Below are 19,513 nucleotides of genomic sequence, written 5' to 3'. Positions count from 1 at the left end.
TCGAGAGATGCATACATATGGATCTCATATTGGATACAAATGGAATCATATTGGATTACCCAGCCTCCCAGCCCCTCCTGATGGAACAGAAGACAGCCACAGTAAGACCCCTTTGGGGGCTTTAATCTATAATTTTTCCTTTCTGTGTGCGTGTGTGTGGGGGGGAAAGCAGACTCTGTGTGTGTGTGGGGAGGGAGCAGTTTCTTTGGGTGGGGGGGAGACAAAGGGGGCTTTTGCCGGTTCTGCCTGGGGTGTGTGTTCCCCCTCCAGTCTCTCTCTCCCTGGTTTGAGGGGGGGCTTCATTTTTATGTCTTCAGGTTTTCCCTCATTCATAAGATCAGTTAGGTTATTTCGATGCTTGCTCAAAACTGGTTTTCAAATGGTGACTTAAAGAATGCATCTGCCTGGTCCTAAGTCCAATTCAAAAGGAGAAATTACACCCCTTCCTGCTTATTATGCATAGCTAGCTGCCTCTGTCCCTTTCCATGGTTTGCAAACTCCCAGGTGTCAGGTGTTGCTTTGCACTGTTGCAAAGGTGTTGCATTGCGTGCTTGTGTTGCTTTGCAGTTGTATTGCTTTGCAAATTTTTTCACACCTGCCCTGCCCTTGCTCTCAGCTGTTTGTCGGGGCTGGGAGCTTTGTGCATGGGCAGCAAGCTCTGCTCAGAGATACACATTAAGGGTGGGGGGACCCCTTTCGGGGCCCATATCTCAGCCCCCCCTGACCCAATCTTTACAAAACTTGGGGGGTCTTTCAAGAAGCATCCTTTGAAGCTCCTCTGAAAGTTTGGGACCTTTACCCCAAAAAATGCCCCCCCCCGAGCCGTGGAAAGGCGCTGTTGTGTTTTTAATGGCTTTATTCGGCCAATTTTTTTTTCCGAACTTTGAATTCCCGCCGAATTGCACGGACCCGAAGCAGGGGAGTTCGGACTTCGGCATATCCCGAATCTAAACGGGCCGAATTCAGCCGAATCCGAACTATAACGAATTTTTTTTAATTCAACAGCCCTAGGGAGGAGAGGTGTTCGTGGGAGACAGGCCATTAGCCGTGCTCTCTACACTACTTGCGCTCTGGATCCTGGTCCACTCGGATTACTGAAATCACATTAAGGGTCACTCCAGTCCATCTCATATCAGGCACCCTTTCCTCAGCCATCCAAGGCAGCCAGTTGTCACCTAGGCCCTAATCCTTAACTTTCTCGGGCATGGTGATGGAGACAGTGGTGGCAGGCCGACTCTGGGTCTTCTTGGAGGCCCCAGGCCCCTTATGGGACAGAATTGATCTCTAGATGAACACAGGATTTATCAGCTGCCTGTGATACTTTGTGAACCACGCTGTCTTATTGAGGCGTGTTGAGGTAGAAGTGGGGGCTAAGGGATGTACTTTGGGCTGATTTAAATCATTCCTTGTGGGCGGCATGACTCCGAGGGCTGTGGTTGGGGCTGCCTTGAGGGCTTCCTTGGGGCTCAGTCTTGTCCCCCATTCTTGTCAATCTTTATGAGGCAAACTAAACACCACAGCAAACTGGTGGCCACCACAAGGACGCCGTTGCCATTTTAATGTGATTTTAAAATGCTGTCATGGCCCAATCCTGATTGGGGGCCTATGACATGGAGCCCCCACCCCCATGCCTTTTCAAGTGGCGAAACAAGGCAAGTGATGGGGAACAGAGGTGGTTTTGCTGTCCCCTGCCATTGCTCAGTGACCCCGAACTTCCTTGCTGGCCACCCATCCAAGTCCTAACATAGGGCTAGCCCTGTGTCAGGGCCTTCTGAGATATCGGAGGTCGGGCTAGCCTGGGGTATCCAGGTCAGGGCTCAGTCCAGATGTGCATTTTTGTCATTCTCCGTTTGTTCCCACGGGACAAACATGCACTGTATGTTTTTTATGCCAAATTTAACTTCATTTTCTACATGCACCACAGTAAGCAACTTCAGCAGGTGATTTCAGCCGAAGTGCCAGGAGAGATGGGCAGAGTCCCTTTGCTCATTAGTGATTTCAACCATAAGAGAAATTTGGGGCTCAGCAAATAACGCTGTCAGCCCAGAAGAAGATTAGCATAACTAGCAGCAGTCTCTCCACCTCTTCCCAAAGATAGCTTCCTGACTCATACTAAGCAAAATCAAAGGTGTACATAAATTCCTTCCACCCCAAAAGAAAAGGTTCTTTTCCAGCTCAGCTCTTTCATTCCCAGGATGGACATGCCTTTATTCCCCTAGCTCTTGCAGGCAGGATGGGTAGAACCAGCATCTGCCAGCAATAGCAGGACAGTAGCTCAGTGCCATGATTTTAGCTTCATCAGTTATTGTTATACCACAAATAATTTAACTCCCCTCAAGCCTGCAAATAAAATGACTCAAATCTGCCTTAGCGGCACTATTTTCCATGGTGTTTGCAGTGCCATTTTCTGCCACTAGATGGGTGAGATTGATAGATCTGTTTCCTCCTGGGTATTTTCCTCTATGAGCTTCGCTGCAAATGTTATTTCCTCACTTGTGTGCCCATAGTTGTGTCATTGTTTCCCCTTTTCCGCATGTATTTTACTCCTTTTGGTGGTCATTTTGATATTTCATTGCTGTATTTCTGGCTTTTGGGGGGGGGCTGTCAAGTCACATCTGAATTATGGTGACCCCTCGTGGGGATTTCCAGGCAAGAGAGGTCCGGAGATGGTTTGCCCCACCCCACCCCCCGCATCATGCCCCTGGTATTCCTTGGAGGTCTCCCATCCAAATATTTGCCAGGGCCAACCCTGCTTAGTTTCTGAGATCTGATGAGATCAGGCTAGCCTGGGGCTATTGTGCTTGTAAATAAGCTGGAGATACAGCCATGAAATATGAAAGTGACCACTATGCCAATAAAGGACGATATGACTGATATGACTGACACTAGAGGTAGCAAAACACAGAAAGGTGGGGGAGAGACACAGTATGGGTACACAAGCAACAAAAATAAGATGTGCGGAAAAGCTGTGTGTGGGGGGACAGCCAATACAGTGGTTGTTTTGGCAAAACTGTGTAGAAAATAATCTTGAATATTGCTGTAGTATGGGAAGATGTTGAAAGGAATAAATCAATACATTCTTTAATCACATCTTTACACATACATAACTAGGCAAGAAGATTAGCAGTTTAGTGACTTTAGGCAGAGTTCATAGATGTTCTCTCAGAAGAAAGTCCTACTGTGATCAAGAGAAGAAGAGTTGGTTTTTGTACCCCACTTTTCTCTACCTTTAAGGAGTCTCAAAGTGGCTCATAATCACCTTCCCTTCCCCTCCCCACAACAGACACCTTGAGAGGTAGGTGGGGCTGAGAGAGTTCTGAGAGAACTGTGTCTGGCCCAAGGTCACCCAGCAGGCTTCATGTGGAGGAACGTGGAAACAAACCCCTTTCTTCAAATTAGAGTCCACCACTCTTAACCACTACGCTACACTGGCTCTCAATAGGATTTACTCCCAAGTAAATACACTTAAGAGTGCAATCCATTGTTGCTATCCTATACCCCATGCCTGTGATTGTAGTCCCAATGGTTGAATTATGGGGTTGAATTCTAGGGTGGAGGGCACTTCTTCACGCAGGCCAAAGCCTCCCTTTGCAGGGGTCACTGCAGCTGAACATGGAAGTGACATTTAGTCATCATGGCTAATAGCCACTGACTGACCTGTCTGGCAAGAATTGGTCTAGTAATCTTGTGTAGCCAATTGAAGTGGTGACCTAGCAGCGAAGATAACCCTTTGAATGAAGAATGATTTTCTTTTGACTGTCCTGAATCTGCTGCCTGTGAACCTCATTAGGAGCATTCATCTAGTATTATGGGAGATGGTGAAAAAGTTCTCTCTCTCTCTCCACTTTCTCCAACCCATGCATAATTTTATAAATTTCTGCCACCCCCCCCACCTTTTCCAGCAGAGCAATATCCTTTAAAGCCCTCCATGGTTTGGGGCCGGGGTATCTGAAGGGACCATCTTCTCTCATCTGTTCCTGCCCAGGAATTAAGATCACAGGGAGAGGCTCCCCGGACGGTCCTTTTAATCAGAGATGCTTTTCTGGTGGGTACATGAGACAGGGCCTTTTCAGCAGAAGCCCCACTATCATGTGGGTTATATATATTTTTCTGTACTCTATTTTATGATTTGATGTATTTTATTTATATTGTAAGCTGCCTTGAACTCCATAAGGAAGAATGGTGAGTAGTAAATGTTTTAAATATTGAATAGAAATAAATAAGATACTGCAACCAGAACTGTGCACAGTGTTCCAAACCAGGATGCCCCGTAGACATACCACTGTATTGGCTGTTTTATTTCAGCCCCTTTCCAAATATTTCCCAGCATAAATTTGCCTGTATACTTCAGAAGGTGAAGGACATGGGGGCCCAGGTGGTGTTCTTTTCGATCCTTCCTGTCAGAGGAAGGGGAATGCAATGGGAACAGAAGATAATGGAGGTGAACCACTGGCTGGGTTGGTGGTGCAGGCAGGAGCGACTGGGATTCTGGGACCACGGGCTAGGTTTTCTGGATTAGCACATGATGGAATTCACCTTTCTAGGTTGGGGAAGAATATTTTTGGAAGAAACCTGGAGAGATTCATCAAGAGGGCTTTAAACTAATACTGCAAGGGGAAGGAGATGACCATCGTAGGGATTTAAATGAAGGTCACCCTCCTCCTCTGGAATTTTTTGACAAGCATACCCTGTCCTCACATACAGCGCCACTCCACCACCTCTTCGACCTTATCAGTTCTTCTTGAACAACTCATATCCATCCACTACTACATTCTAGTCATGGGAATCGTTGTCTCACCAAGTCTCTGTAATGCCTACTAAATCATATCCCTCTGACTGCATTAGAAGCTGAAGCTCTTCTTTCTTATTGCCCAGGCTTTGGGCATCGGTACAGAGACACCTCAAGCCCCGCACCTTTGGCTCATTTAGACCTGGCCTTCCCAGGTGGGCCTCTGTCGTTTGTGTGTGCTGTGTGTTCAGTGCTGTCAAGGTACTTCTGACTCATGGCAACCCTATCAATCAAAGTCCTCCAAAATGTCCTGTCTTTGACAGCCTGGCTCAGATCTTGCAAACTGAGGGCTGTGGCTTCCTTTGTTGAGTCCATCCATCTCTTGCTGGGTCTTCCTCTTTTCCTGCTGCCCTCAACTTTTCCTAGCATGACTGTCTTTTCCAGTGACTCTTGTCTTCTCATAATGTGACCAAAACACGGCAGCCTCAGTTTGAACAATCCAAAACTTTTTAATTTTTTTGCATGACCACCAAGCATGAAAATAAGTCTCCTCTATTTCTTTATCTTGTTGACTCCAAAGTCTGAGCCCTTAAATTCCCAGGAATCGACAATTGGTTGTGAGCAAATTGTACCAGTACTTTGAGTTTATGTTTCTAAACACAAAGACTTTACTTGAATATGGCACAGGCTTCACCCCATGCCTGCAACATGCCGTGTGAACTTGCTGTTCTTAGGATATCAGTTGTGGCAACTTCCATAGCATCAATGGTGAGCTTGCATGTTATGGTGGCCCCTGGCCTGTGGAAGGCACTCTCAGGGGCTCATAAGGCCAAATTGTTGAGGTTGGCCTTTGGAGGCTAATCAGATGTTCTGGGCTGGTGTGATAGTGGTACAGTGCTGAGTAATATATCTGAAACCTGTCTTCAGTCTAGATCTTTCTTTCTTTCTTTCTTTCTTTCTTTCTTTCTTTCTTTCTTTCTTTCTTTCTTTCTTTCTTTCTTTCTTTCTTTCTTTCTTTCTTTCTTTCTTTCTTTCTTTCGGATCGGTGTGCAGCACTGCTGACCCTTGTGAAACCAGATGAGGTCGAACAGCAACATAAAGTTTGCTGAGAAGGGGGCGATTTATTAAGTCGCTCTGCAGCATGAGAAAGGTCAAGAGGGATGACGCCTTACAAAACAGAGTTACAACATGCTCCAGTGTTCTCACTGAATGTTATTCATGGAGGATGTTGCGTCAGTTTTAGGGAAAGCAGCAAGATAAGCATCATTGCTCTAGCAGATGGGACAGGATGATTGGTGAGACTCTTGTCAATTCATGTCTGCAGGATATAACATAGACAACAAATTCCTCCAGGGGATTCCAGCCTTTTAAAAATGTTTGGGTCATTCCTGTCAGGGTTGGGCCTGATGATGAGGATGAAGGAAGCCAAGATGGCTGACCACATGGAGGTCAAAACTGTGGCAGACCCTCCAATCCCTGGGCCCTCAGACTCATGATGGTCATGAGGGCCAGGGGGCCAAGGGGCCCACAAACAGAAGCCGGGGCCAGAGGTGGGAAATGTGGAAGAAACCACTGGGGAGATTCCTCTGTGGCCAGATACCTCACGGTCTCTTTCAGAGCCCCAGGAGCAGAGAATGTGGAGAGCCCAGGCAGAAGCTCAGCTCAGATGGCGAAGGGTGCCGTGGGGCCTCCTGGGGCGTCTCTGCTGCATTGGCACACCTGGCTTCACCGCGAGGTGGCTCTGCAGGGTGCCAGGTAGGAGTTCGATATCTTAGGATATCAGTTGTGGCAACTTCCATAGCATCAATGGTGAGCTTGCATGTTATGGTGGCCCCTGGCCTGTGGAAGGCACTCTCAGGGGCTCATAAGGCCAAATTGTTGAACTCTTAGCTGGCAGAAGGGAAGGTGCTGGGGGAGGGGCCGTGGCGCCCCAAGCGCAGAGCACTCCAATCCTTGCTCCTGTTACAGTGTCACTGGCTGAAGCAGGGCAAGGGTTGACTACCCTCCACCCCCCACCCCACTCCATTAGTCGGTCCCACCTGGAGCTGTCAAGCTGGGGAGACTAAAGTGATAGCAGAGGAAAGCTCTTCTTTTGGAACGGGGAGGGAGAAAGACAGAGGGGATTTCAGGACAAGAAGAAGAAGAAGCAGCTCTCTTTCTCTTCTTGTTCAGCTCCAGACCAAGGAGCCATGCGCCAGGGAGGACAAAGCTTTGTACACACAGCAACAGACAACAGAGAGAAGTCATAAGGACATAAAAACATGCAGAGAGCCCTGCTGGGTCAGACCAAAGGCCCATAAAGTCCACCGTTAACACAATGGCCAGCCAGCTGTTTCTAGAAAACCCACAGCAGAACTACTGCAACAGCATCCTTCTGCCTGTGTTCCCCAGCAACTGACACAAAGAGGCATATTATTGCCTCTGGTGTTGGAGGGAGTAGATATCCATCATGACTAGTAGCCATTGATATCCCATCCTCCATTAATTTGTCCACTCCCCTTTTAAACCCTTCCAAGTTGGCAGCCGTCACCACATCCTGGGGCAGGGAGTAACACAATTTAACTGTACACTGTGTGAAGTGCTTCCTTTTATCAATCCTGACTCTCACTCTCCAGCTTCAGCAGATGACCCCCGTTATAGTATTATGAGAGAGAGAGTAAAGCTTCACTCTCTCCATAGCATGCATAATTTTATAAACCTCTATCAGGTCTCCCCTTAACCTAAGCTAAACAGCCCTAAGCGTTTTAACCACTGCTCATAAGGCAACTGACCTAGCCCCCGGGTCATTTTGGTTGCTCTTTTCTGATCCCAACCAGGAGATACCTAAGGTAATGATCAACTTGACAGTACGGCAGCTGTCTTGTCCTAGCTAAACATTGTTTAGGGAGTCCCTACTGGAGTCCCTACTGGGGGTTGGATTAGATGACCCTGGTGGTCCTTTCCAACTCTATGATTCTGTGATTTTCTAAGAAAAATACAGGTTTCCAACTTTTCTTAGTTGCCTTGCTCAGACAGCCTGAAATGCTTTTACAGAACATGTATGTTCTTTTATTCATTCGTTCATTCGTTCATTCATTTCTTTGTATTTATAACCTGCCCTCATTCCCAGCAACTTTCTTACATACTGAACTCTCTAAGTCATCGTGCCAATTTGGTCTAGCTGTCTGAAGTGTGGTAATGTGGACTGGCAGCAGAGAAGCTGGCCATCTGTGGAGCACGCTAGCTCTGAAGTGTGATCGATCACCCTCACGCTCGCTTGCAGAGGGGTAGCGAGAGGGATGGCAGCTAGGTGGGGCCGCTAAACAGCAACACTGGTACAGAATGTTAGACATATGACTCTGTCTGGCAGGAGAGACTCCTCAGATTCACTGGTGGAAGCCGGTGGCTACTCAGCTCTTTGGGGACCCCCGGGGAGTGAGGGGAAGGGCGGCATCTCTGAGTGCGGACATGGGACAGCCGTGGGCATTTTCCAACTTCCTCAGTGTCAACTGGAAGGAGTAGAGAAGGACATGCAAGTCCATTTCTTCACTGGGAGCATAAGCAATCAGCAAGTAACTACACAATTCCCAGAGGAGTTCCCACGGCTAGTCCAATTGGAACCTGGCCATGGAGGTGTGCGTGGTGACGAGCAGGGGGAGGAGGAAAGGGATGTGAGGAAAATAGAGAGCAATTGGTCACGAGGGGAAAGAGACCCATCGCGGGGTTGCAGGACCCGGCTGTCAGATAGGGCTTCTGACAGCTCCGTCCTCAAACAAGATGGTTTCCCCTCAAACAAAATGGAGTTCTCCGTGCACTCCTTCCCCCCCCCCGTTTTGCACACAAGCTCCGGCCAGAGATTTACAATTGTATTGGGACCCGCCCGTGTAAATCTCGATCTGATATCTGGTCCCGCGCACAAAGCCGAGAGCTCGGCCATCTCCTGCACTGATTGTTCATAATTGTTTCTGTTTCAGTTTTACTTAAGTCGTTACCGGCAGGAAACGACTACATTGTCTCTTTGTTCCTGTAACCCTATTGTATCAGCCCTATAAATGTATCCACACTTCCCCTGTCATGTATTCCAGCCTTGCGCGTCTCTTACTGAAATCACTGACTTTCTGAAATAAATCTTTGAATCGCTGCTCTGCCTGGATTGAAGGTCTATTGCCTGAAAAGCTGTGTATTTGCTGAAGCCTGACATTAGGCTGGAATCCATCTTTTTTATTTTCTACTAGTTAGTTCTTGGGAAAGATGTTCCCCAGTTCGACCCGATCCTCCGAACTGATCCGGCGGTACAAATGCCTCTGCCTGTCGGAACAGCAGGAAGCGGTCCTGCCCTGGGAGGAAGCAGCCCCGAGAGGAACAGATCCAAGCCGGGAGGAAGTAACCCCGGGAAGGTGCCCCGCAGAATTTGCCGAGGGGGCGCCGCGGATCGCCGGACAGTACGTCTACCAATTGACCACGGGGCCAAACTTTGATCTCCTATATCGAGGCCCGCTGAAGGACCTGTACTCCAGGGACGAGGAACCACTCCAAGGCCGAGCTACAGTCACCTCAACCCCGTGCCCCCGAGAAGAGGAACGCCGTCTTTTGCAGGAGCAGAACCACGACCTGACTCGGCAGAACCGGGAGCTTCAGGACCAGCTGGGGACCCTAAGGAGGGAGATGACGGCGCTAGCAGGAACGGTGCGAGGACTCTGATCGTCCATCATCGCTACAACCTCCCCCCCATTCATCCTCCACGCACAGCCCCCCAGGACCTGAAAATCTCCTTTGTTGGAATCTGCGCCCTGTTACCCCACTTCTTACTACAATTTTCTGGCTTCATGAAGCACCAGGGTGAGACTTTCCCCTCCGAAGAAGCCCGAGTTCGGTATGCCATCGGACTTCAGGAAAAGGAGGCGGTGGAGTGGGCAGTAACAGCAACGGAAGTTAATCCTGGACTTTTGCACTCCCTCAATGGTTTCCTGGAAGTCCTGCACCGCTGGTTTGAGGACCCACACCGGGCGGAGAGGGCCAAGATCGCCATGCGCAAATTGAGGCAAGGTTCCCATACAGTACTGGAATATGCCCAAGATTTCCAGTCCCTGGCGTGCAAAGTAAGGGAGTGGAGCGAGGCCACCAAGGTCCAACACTTTCGCGAGGGACTGCGATGGGAAGTGTTGGAGGGCTGCCTGACTCTGGGCGACCCTGAAACAGTGGAGGGCTGGATCCGGCTGGCAGGGCAAGTGGAGCACTGAAAGCTTACCTTTCAGTTTGCCAAGGATCGCCCGGGGAGGGAACCCCCCCCAGAGGCCCAACCAGGGGGAATGCCGCGGCGGGGGTGCACCATGGCGAGGGGAACTGAGGCAGGTTCCCGGAAGTGAAGGCATGCCGTTTCAAAGAGGGGGCCTGTTTGCATTGCGGGAGAATGGGACACTTCGCGGCCAAGTGTACCAACGGATCCCCAGGACAGACGGCAGACAGAGCGATCCCAACCGATCCCCGAGTTCCGGACCGAAGGAGAGCAGAGGGAACACCCACCCAGCGCGGCACGGCGGCCCTAAGCGCAGACCTGGAGCCTACTCTGTGTGAACATCGCTGCTGCTCCGGAGAAGCCTCACCATCAAAAAACGAAGAAAGCTTCCTGTGATTGAACCGGCATAGGAGGCTACTTTGCAAGACAATGAGCCGATTCCGACCTGGGTGAGTGACCAGGGAGAGACTCTACTGGTGCCAGTGGTGTTAAAGAATCCTTGGGGAGGGGATCCAATTGCAGTAGTGGGAATTTGGACTCTGGCTGCTCCAGGACTTTAATAGACCAGGGTGTGTTTGACCGATTGCAGTTGGGAGCTGTGGAGTTGGATCAGCCCTTGTGCTTCTGCCAGATGGACGGGAGTGACCTACAGGGGGGTCCCGTTCATTTGCGCTCTGACCCAGTATTGTTGGGGGTGGGTGATCACTGGGAGCAGATCAGCTTTACCATTGCTCCTGGGATCGCTTACCCAGTGGTTCTGGGAAGCAGCTGGCTGGCGGGTCACAACCCCAGCATTGACTGGACGCAGCGTCAAATAGTATTTGAGTCCCCCACAATGCCGGTGGCATTGCCGGGAGGACATGCCCGATGGGGGGAGGGTGACTGCCGCGACAGCGACCCCCGTGACACTACCCCCGGAGTATCAGGACTTAATGGACATATTTGAGGGGAAGGACTGTGACTTACTACCCCCTCACCACACTACGGACTGTGCCATTGAGCTCACTGCGGACATGAAGCCCTCCAAGGCCCGGGTTTACCCCATGAGCCCCCTGGAAAAGACTGTGTTGCAGGAGTTTCTGGACAAGAATCTGGCTTAGGGGGTTCATCTGTCTGTCCAAGGCTGCATTCTCCTCACCATGCTTCTTTGTGTGTAGACTACAGGTTGTCTGTAGACTACAGGGGTCTCAATGCAGTAACTGAAAAGAATGCGTATCCCATCCCCCTCATCCCTGACCTCCTCAGTCAGTTACAGGAAGACAGGGTATTTTCAAAACTGGACCTGGTGGAAGCCTATTACCGGTTCCGGATTAAGGAGGGGGACAAGGCGAAGACAGCCTTCTCATGTTGTTTTGGTCTTTTTGAGTTGAGCGTGATGCCGTTCAGGTTGTCTGGAGCTCCGTCCTGCTTCATGCAACTCATCAACGAAATTTTACATAATTTATTGTTTCGGGGGGTCATCGTGTGGACATTTTGTGTGGACATCGTGTGGACATTCGGGGGACATTTTAATCTATTCTCGGGATCCGGAAGAACACCGGAAGTTGGTGCGGGAGGTACTGCGCCGACTGAGGGAGCACCATCTATACGCCAAACTGTCCAAGTGTGCCTTTAATCAGGACAAGCTTGCTTTCCTTGGGTTTGTAGTGTCTCCCAACGGGTTAATCATGGACCCCGAGAAGGTCTAGGCTGTCCGAGACTGGGAACCCCCCCGAACCCGTAAGCAAGTTCAGCAATTTCTGGGCTTCGCAAATTTCTATCGGGGATTCATCCCAGATTTTGCCGAGATAGCCCTCCCGATCACAGACCTCCTTAAGACCAAGGGGAGAGGTCAGGCAGCCATGGCCACTAACTACCAGGTGGCGTGGGACAACCGCTGCCAGGCAGCGTTTGACTTGCTTAAGAGCTGGTTCACGTCTAAGCCCGTTTTAGCTCACCCCGACTGTTCTCAGCCTTACATCCTGCAAGTAGACGCTTCTGACAAGGCAATGGGGGGAGCACTTCTGCAAAAGGATGCTTAGGGGAGGCTCAGATCCTGCGCTTACTTTTCCAAGAAATTCTCTGGGGCCAAGCTCAACTGGCTGATTGGGGAGAAGGAGGCCATGGCTATCAAACATGCCCTCACGGTTTGGCGCCAGTTCTTAGAGGGGGCGACGGTGCCGTTCGAGGTTTGGACGGACCACCAGAACCTCGAGGCCATCTTGGGGCAGAGGAGGCTCTCGGCCAAACAGCTGAGGTGGGCAGTTTTTTTTTCTAGATTCCGCTTCACCATTAAGCATGTTCCCGGGAGGGAGAATTGCCTGGCGGATGGTCTCTCCCGCATGCTGCAGTACGACTGCAGAGTCGAGTGGCCGCTTGAGTCCCTTTTTACCCCAGAACACCTGGGCTTGGACCCAGAGGGTGCAAGCGCGGGAATTCTGACCCGGGCCCAAGCCCGAGCGGCGCCCCCCTCACCTGCCCCGGTTCTTCCACAAGGTGGCACGAGCTGTGCCACCTGTCCCCTAGGGGTTCAGACCCGGGCCCAGACCTGTACCGGACCTCCAGCAAGAGGAAGCGCTCGAAGCCTCCCTCCCCCGGGGGGCCCTGACCCGGGCCCAGACCCGGGCGGCGGGTTCTCCGCCTCCTCCGGTCCTCCCACAGAGGGAGACTCACGATTCTCCCTGCTCCCAGGGGGTCCCTGGAGATCTGCCCACTGCCGCAAAGACCAGGTGGGAGGAGGTTCTTCGCGAGGAACGAGGGGAGGGTTCCCTTGGGGTGGAAGAGACTGGGACCCCGGAAGGAAAGACTTATGTTCCCCAGAAGCTGCGCCGGGAGGTGCTAGAATGGACACACAGCTCCAAGACGGGGGGTCACTTTGGGTTCGTTAAGACCCTACACCTGGTAAGGCGGCACTTTTGGTGGCCAGGGATACGCCAGGACATTGATGGTTTTGTAAGGTCCTGCCCTACGTGTGCTACCAATAAACGCCTTATGGGAAAGCCCCCTGGACTGCTGAAACCCCTGGAGACCCCGGAGGCTCCCTGGAGGGTGATTGGTATGGACTTTGTGACCAATCTTCCCCCTAGCCAGGGGAAAACCATGCTTTGGGTGATCACAGACCTGTTTTCTAAGCAGATCCACCTTATTCCGTGTGAGGGGTTGCCCTCAGCCCACAAGTTAGCCTGCTTGTTTGTTCAACAGATCTTCCATCTGCATGGTTTTCCCGGGAAGATCGTGAGCGACAGAGGCTCGGTGTTCCTGTCTAAATTCTGGCAGGTGTTTTTGGGAATTGTTGGGGTACGACAAGGTTTATCGTCTGCCTATCACCCCCAGACGGATGGGCAGATGGAGAGGGTGAATGCTGTCATTGAATGCTACTTGCCTGCTTCACCAATTATCACCAGAATAATTGGGTCGACCTGTTGCCCCTGGCGGAGTACTCCTATAACAACTGTGTGCACTCTGCTACTGGACAGAGTCCCTTTAAGATGGTCTATGGGATGGAATTCGACCCATTAGGGGCAGTCTCCCTCCCGCCGGGAGGCGACCCTCCGGAGGTATCGGCTTGGTCTAACACCGTCAGAAATACTTGGCCGGGACTTGTTAAACAGTTGGACCAGGCTAAGGAATGGTACAAGGCGCAGGCTGACAAACACAGAGCACCTCAGTGGGATCTTGTGGTCAGGGAAAAGGTGTACCTTTCCACCAAGAACTTAAAGTCCCTGCGTCCTTGTAGAAAACTTTGCCAAAAGTATGTGGGTCCGTTTACTATATCCCGAGTAATCAACGAGGTCACTGCTGAACTGGACCTCCCCAAGACTCTGCAGAGGGTACACTCTGTGTTTCACGTTAGCCTCCTGAAACCCTTTTCTCCCGCCCCTGATTGGCACCCCGAACCCCCAGAGGCAACACCTATCATGGTGCAGGGGGAACAGCATTTTGAAATTTCTAGGGTCCTGGACTCCAGGCTGCGGAGGGGTCTGCTGGACTACCTGGTACACTGGAAACATTTGAAATCGAGTCACGATGAGTGGGTTGCGGCAGAACACGTGAACGTTCCCTCTCTGATCACCGAGTTCCATCGGAGTTGTCCCGACAAGCCTGGGAACCCGGAGAGGGGGTCTTTGGAGAGGGTGAATATCAGATAGGGCTTCTGACAGCCCCGTCCTCAAACAAGATGGTTTCCCCGCAAACAAAATGGAGTTCTCCGTGCACTCCTCCCCCGCCCCGTTTTGCACACGAGCTCCGGCCAGAGATTTACAATTGTATTGGGACCTGCCCGTGTAAATCTTCGATCTGATATCGGGTCCCGCGCACAAAGCCGAGAGCTCGGCCATCTCCACTGAGTGTTCATAATTGTTTCTGTTTCAGTTTTACTTAAGTCGTTACTGGCAGGAAACGACTACATTGTCTCTTTGTTCCTGTAACCCTATTGTATCAGCCCTATAAATGTATCCCCACTCCCCCTGTCATGTATTCCAACCTTGCGCGTCTCTTATTGAAATCACTGACTTTCTGAAATAAATCTTTGAATCGCTGCTCTGCCTGGATTGAAGGTCTATTGCCTGAAAAGCTGTGTATTTGCTGAAGCCTGACACCAGCCTAGGTGAGGGAAGGTGAGCAAAGTGGCATGAAGCTCAGGAAGAGGAGGAGAAAGGAAGGTGGGGCAGGTGACCAGAAGAAGGGGGAATGGCTGGATCGGGGCTCTGAGTGAGCACAGGAGAACAAGTGATGGAGCTGGCAATGTAGGAAAGTCATGTTGAGAGAGAGAGCCAGGGCATGCGAACCTGTCAGCAAAAACATTTTTCAAATTATCTTCACAATAAATGTTCCTATCTTCCATGCAAAAAAGTAAATCTGCTGAGGGTTTTTTTCAAATGGAGGCCGCAGTGTTGTGGGAATGGTCCCAGGGAGGAATTAGGGCCCCTGGGATTGAAGTCAGTGCTCTGCACCTGCAATCACAAACCTTGGATTGGAGGAACTGCCGTACACTGATTTCAATCTCAGGGGCCATCATTCTACTCTGGGGCTTGTAATTCAGGTTGCACCACACCGCTCCATCGAAGGGGCTGCCACTAGCACAGGTTGCTAAAGAAAGCCCCAAACAGGGATCTGGACCAATTCTGAATGCTTGTACTGTAACTCCTGGACAAAGACCCTATCCCTACTTGAACATCTTAGGGACCAATGGGAACAGGGTCAGGAGATTCACGGATATACAGCTTATCATTTGAATCCTTGCTCACATTTGCTGTGTCGATAAGGACACTTCTATTACTTTATGAAACCAAGCATGAGAGGCAACCACGGAGTAGAGGCTTTTATTGGCAAAGCAATCAGGAGTGTTAAAGCACTAACAGGAGATTCTAGCAGGTGACAGCGACCCAGAGAGAGGGGAAAGGAGAGCAGAAAAAGAGAGGGCGCTGGGCTGATGGTGGGAGACCGCAGCGCTCCTCATCTGTAGTCTGTGGCCTCTGGTTGCCAGCACTCTTGTGTTTCAGAACTTTGCCACGGGGAAAAAAGGCGCCGCGCCATGGGCTGTCCCAGCTACACTCGGGCCACAGTGTCGGGCTGAAGGACTTCTATCCACCCCCACATGTTGGAACCAGCCTTGGATTGAGGGAGGAGGAATTTCCCGTAAGGACCAGGAAGTGAGAATGTGAATTTGTATTTACTTTTAACTATATAAATACATCCCGGCATGATGCAACACTGAGACACATGGATGAGTCTAACAACAGAAGTCTAGATGTGGGAAATTCTGCCACAATCATCATAGGTTTTGTGGGTATTTTGCCTGTTGCATTAGCCTGTCAAGCAACAAGTAGCTATCTTAATGATGCTGTACAAATTACTACTGTGACAACTATTAATAAACAATAATAAAACATTGTATCCTCAACAAATACCCCATCAACTCTTGCATCCTCTGTTTAACTACTGAAGACTTATGGATGCTGTTTTGTGAGTCACACTTGAAGAGCTCTTGACATGCACAATTCTGACGCCCTTCCTCTTCAAATGAGTCTTAAAGGTTCCAGAAATAGCATATACTGAAGAGGAAATATGATTACAACTTGCATACCTTTTTAAGGGTATGCAAGTTGAATCAAGCATGCATTACCACTACTGAACATCAACATCTGCCACCCACACTCTACAGACTTACATCATGGGGATCTACATAGCAGAGGGTTCCATACTTGCACTGTTTATGCAAAACAGTGTTCTCCTGGGAGTGGCCTCTCCTCTCAGCAGATGGCAACAATCCCAGTAAATTCTAAACAGAGAGAACACTTGCCGATTGGTCAGGATGAATCACCTGAGATTAAGCCCCCTGAGATTCTACCAAAGCAGTGACTCTGGGCAGTGCGGAAGGATGCTGTCAGTCAGCGGATGGCGTCCCTCTGGCATGCACGCCCAGCTTTGGCCAATGATGCTGCTTTTCAGCATCATTGGCCAATGGGGAATTGGGGGAAGCTGCTTGATTTCAGGATTATTCCTTTTTAGGGCTGAGCAGAGAGGTGGTTGGGGTAGGCCCTGATTGATCTCTGACTGCAGGACACACTTGGCATGTACGATGGGAGTGGAGCACATGGAAAAGATTGCGGCAGTGGGAGGAACATCTGTTGAGAAGACATGAGAAGGTGCGCCAGATGTCCAATCTCTATCTCATCCTAAGAGAAACTGGCAAAGAGGGATGCCCCACTGCAGCCTTGGTGAGCTTTACAGCCAGGTTGATTAGAAATGAAATCCTGCTAGTTGATTTGGCGTATAAGAAAACAGGTGACCTGGTATACGTGGTTGAAACCCCAGTGCCTGGATGAGGCTGGCAAATGACTGCAACTGGGCCATCTCCCAAGTGGCTCTCTGCCTCTGACTCACTGCCAGGTGGGCATTGCTTCCTGTTCACCATCAATCCACCGCTTCTCAAGGGGACTGGGCCCACTCATCACCTCCTCCCCCTCCTCCTCCAAGAGGGCTGCAGCTGACCCCGTCTCTTGGCCCACTGTGATCTTCTACCTCCGCTGCTCCCGCTTGTGCTGCTTGAGGGGTGCCTGCCCTACTCGCCATTCCTCACTACCCGAAAACAACAGACTGCACCCAAACACCCACAGAACCATATCTTCATGTGGTTACGCCTGAGTAGACTGAACCAGATCCCCCAAAGCTGCCACCGTGTGTCAGGCCTGACCCTGCCTTGGCACAGTACCACCTGCAAACAGAGGCCTGGGAAGGGTCTGGTTATGCCCCCACTAGCTCACACAAGGAAGCAAAAAAGCTTGGTTGAAGAAGTTCAAGAAATGTCGTTAAAAGCAAAGCTTATAGTTCACTGGAGTCCTAATGCACATAAAATAACAATGGATGAATTAACTATTCTACTCTCTTATCCCAGTAGCAGCAATAACAGCTCTCACAGCTGAAGCACCATGTCCCAGAGCTTAAACAGAATATCTTAAGACAGCAAGGGTGGCGGGCGGAGGAGAGGGCGAAGAAGGGGAATGTTCTCTCTCTACCATGGTCTAATAATATAGGCATTGCCAGCCAGCCATGCCCTTCCCAGCCAATCACAGGATTCCATGGAACTTTCTTGGCTAGAAGTGAGTGTCCCCCCCCACCCCAATACCAGATTCACAGCTGAACTGTGTGAACTAATTATCAGGCTCTTGAGATTACCTTGACCAGCAAGACAGGCCAAGACGGGCAGTCCCAGCGCACGGAGGAGACACTGGTGCTGGGAGACACTGGGGGTCAGACAGACGGGGTAGGCAAGGGAGACATCTGGGGACACGTGGGGCCTGTACAGAGGGGGGGGGGCTTCCCACGAACCAAAATGGAATCAAACTTTTGCTGTTAAGCATTAAAAAGGTGGCTGAGCAGCATTTCAGCTGACCGCTGGGGACAGCCAACGGGGGCCTCGGGGGGGGGGCTTGGGGGGATTCCACCCCTTTTATATGTGGCAAAACTGTTTCAGATCTTCTTAGCTGGGATACCGTAGACATTGTGATAGAAACAGTTATTAAAGAGACCATTATTGCGCACACAAGGAAGAGGAATCAGCATGGCTTCTCCAAGAGGAAGCCCCGCCTGGCCATCCTCTGAGGATACAGCGTGTCAACAAGCGCGCAGACAGGGTGGCCTGCTAGACAAGCAGCACGGGACAAGGTGCTTCCGAGTAAACTCAACAGTCATGGGGTAAGAGGGAGTGTCGTTTAACGGAGGGAAGAAAACAGCGGTGTCCCCCAGGAACTCTGTGTGAGATGAGTGCTCGCTAGTTCACTCGTACATGATTTGGAACTGGGGGACAAACAGTGAGGAGCCTGAGCTTTGCTGAAGGCACCAAACTGTTCTGGAGGGGCGCCGTCTTCCCCTAGTCTGCGGTTACCCCACTATCCATATTCACCCTGTTATGTAATTGTCCCACTGTGTACCTGCCTGCTGATAACATGTACAGTGTTGCATTGTAGTGGACATCTTTGTGAGGGCATCATATTTCACCAATAAAGACTGAGTAGGTGATAGTGTTTAAAAACTTTTATTAGAGAGTTGTATGCCACTGTTCATGAACCTCGGCCCCCATCTGAAACATGGAGGTTATAATACATAGCAGCTGTAACCATCACCCCAAACTTCCGTATGAGGATATTAACCACAGACTACATGACAGGGTTGTCATAAGCCTCTCTCTCTCTCTCTCTCTCTCTCTCTCTCTCTCTCTCTCTCTCTCTCTCTCTCTCTCTCTCTCTCTCTCTCTCTCAACTCCTTGTGGTTTACAACCTGGGCATGTTGGGCAAGGTAGCCACACACCGCTTTCTGCACCCATCCCCACAAGGCCCCTCCTCCGCAGGATGCTCCCTCTCCCTCTCTCTCTCAGGTTTACCTCCCCATCCATTCTACAATATGGAGAGGAACACTGGGCAGCAGATGATTCCCCTTCTAGCGCAGGAACTATTTGTGGGACATTTTATTTAAAAGTCTAGCTCAACAACAACAACAACAATAGCCACATTTCCCCCCACAGAAAATCTATGTTTAATGTGGGAATTGGAAGAATGGAGATGAGGCATTCAGTGTGATGCAAGCAGACCTCCTCTGTTAGGAGCTGTCTTTTATTTATAGGAGTTGTAAAAGAAGTAACCTTACTGAGCAGCAGAGCTGAGTAACCAAGGCAACCAAGGCAGAAGACAGCAGAGTTCAGTAACTAGGACAGCTTGACAGCTAAAAGTACAATGTTGCAAATATGGTACAGGGAGAAGAGACCTTTTGTGTGTTTAAACCCTCTACACAAAAGCAGTCTTGTAGGCAGTCGTCTTCAGATGACGTGGTGTACCAGCGTCACTGGTGGTGTGGTATGCCAACATCACCTGACCGCCCCAAGGCCTTGTGGTGAGTGGTGTGCCAGCATCACCAACAGGCCAAAACCCTACATCTCCCCCTTTTTAGTTTTAAGCTGGTGATAAGCGTAATACATAGCACGGCGCTGAAAATGCTCCCTAGAGAAGGAACACATATTATAAAGATTAGGAAGGCATTGTACAAAACAGCCTAATGTAATAAAACCAGCAATGATTCCAAGCAGTGCTAAAAAA

Source organism: Euleptes europaea, chromosome 18, assembly GCF_029931775.1.
Source record: "Euleptes europaea isolate rEulEur1 chromosome 18, rEulEur1.hap1, whole genome shotgun sequence".
NCBI classification, from domain to species: domain Eukaryota; kingdom Metazoa; phylum Chordata; class Lepidosauria; order Squamata; family Sphaerodactylidae; genus Euleptes; species Euleptes europaea.
The sequence above is the reverse complement of the archived record's forward strand: the minus strand, read 5'-3'. Positions refer to the sequence as shown.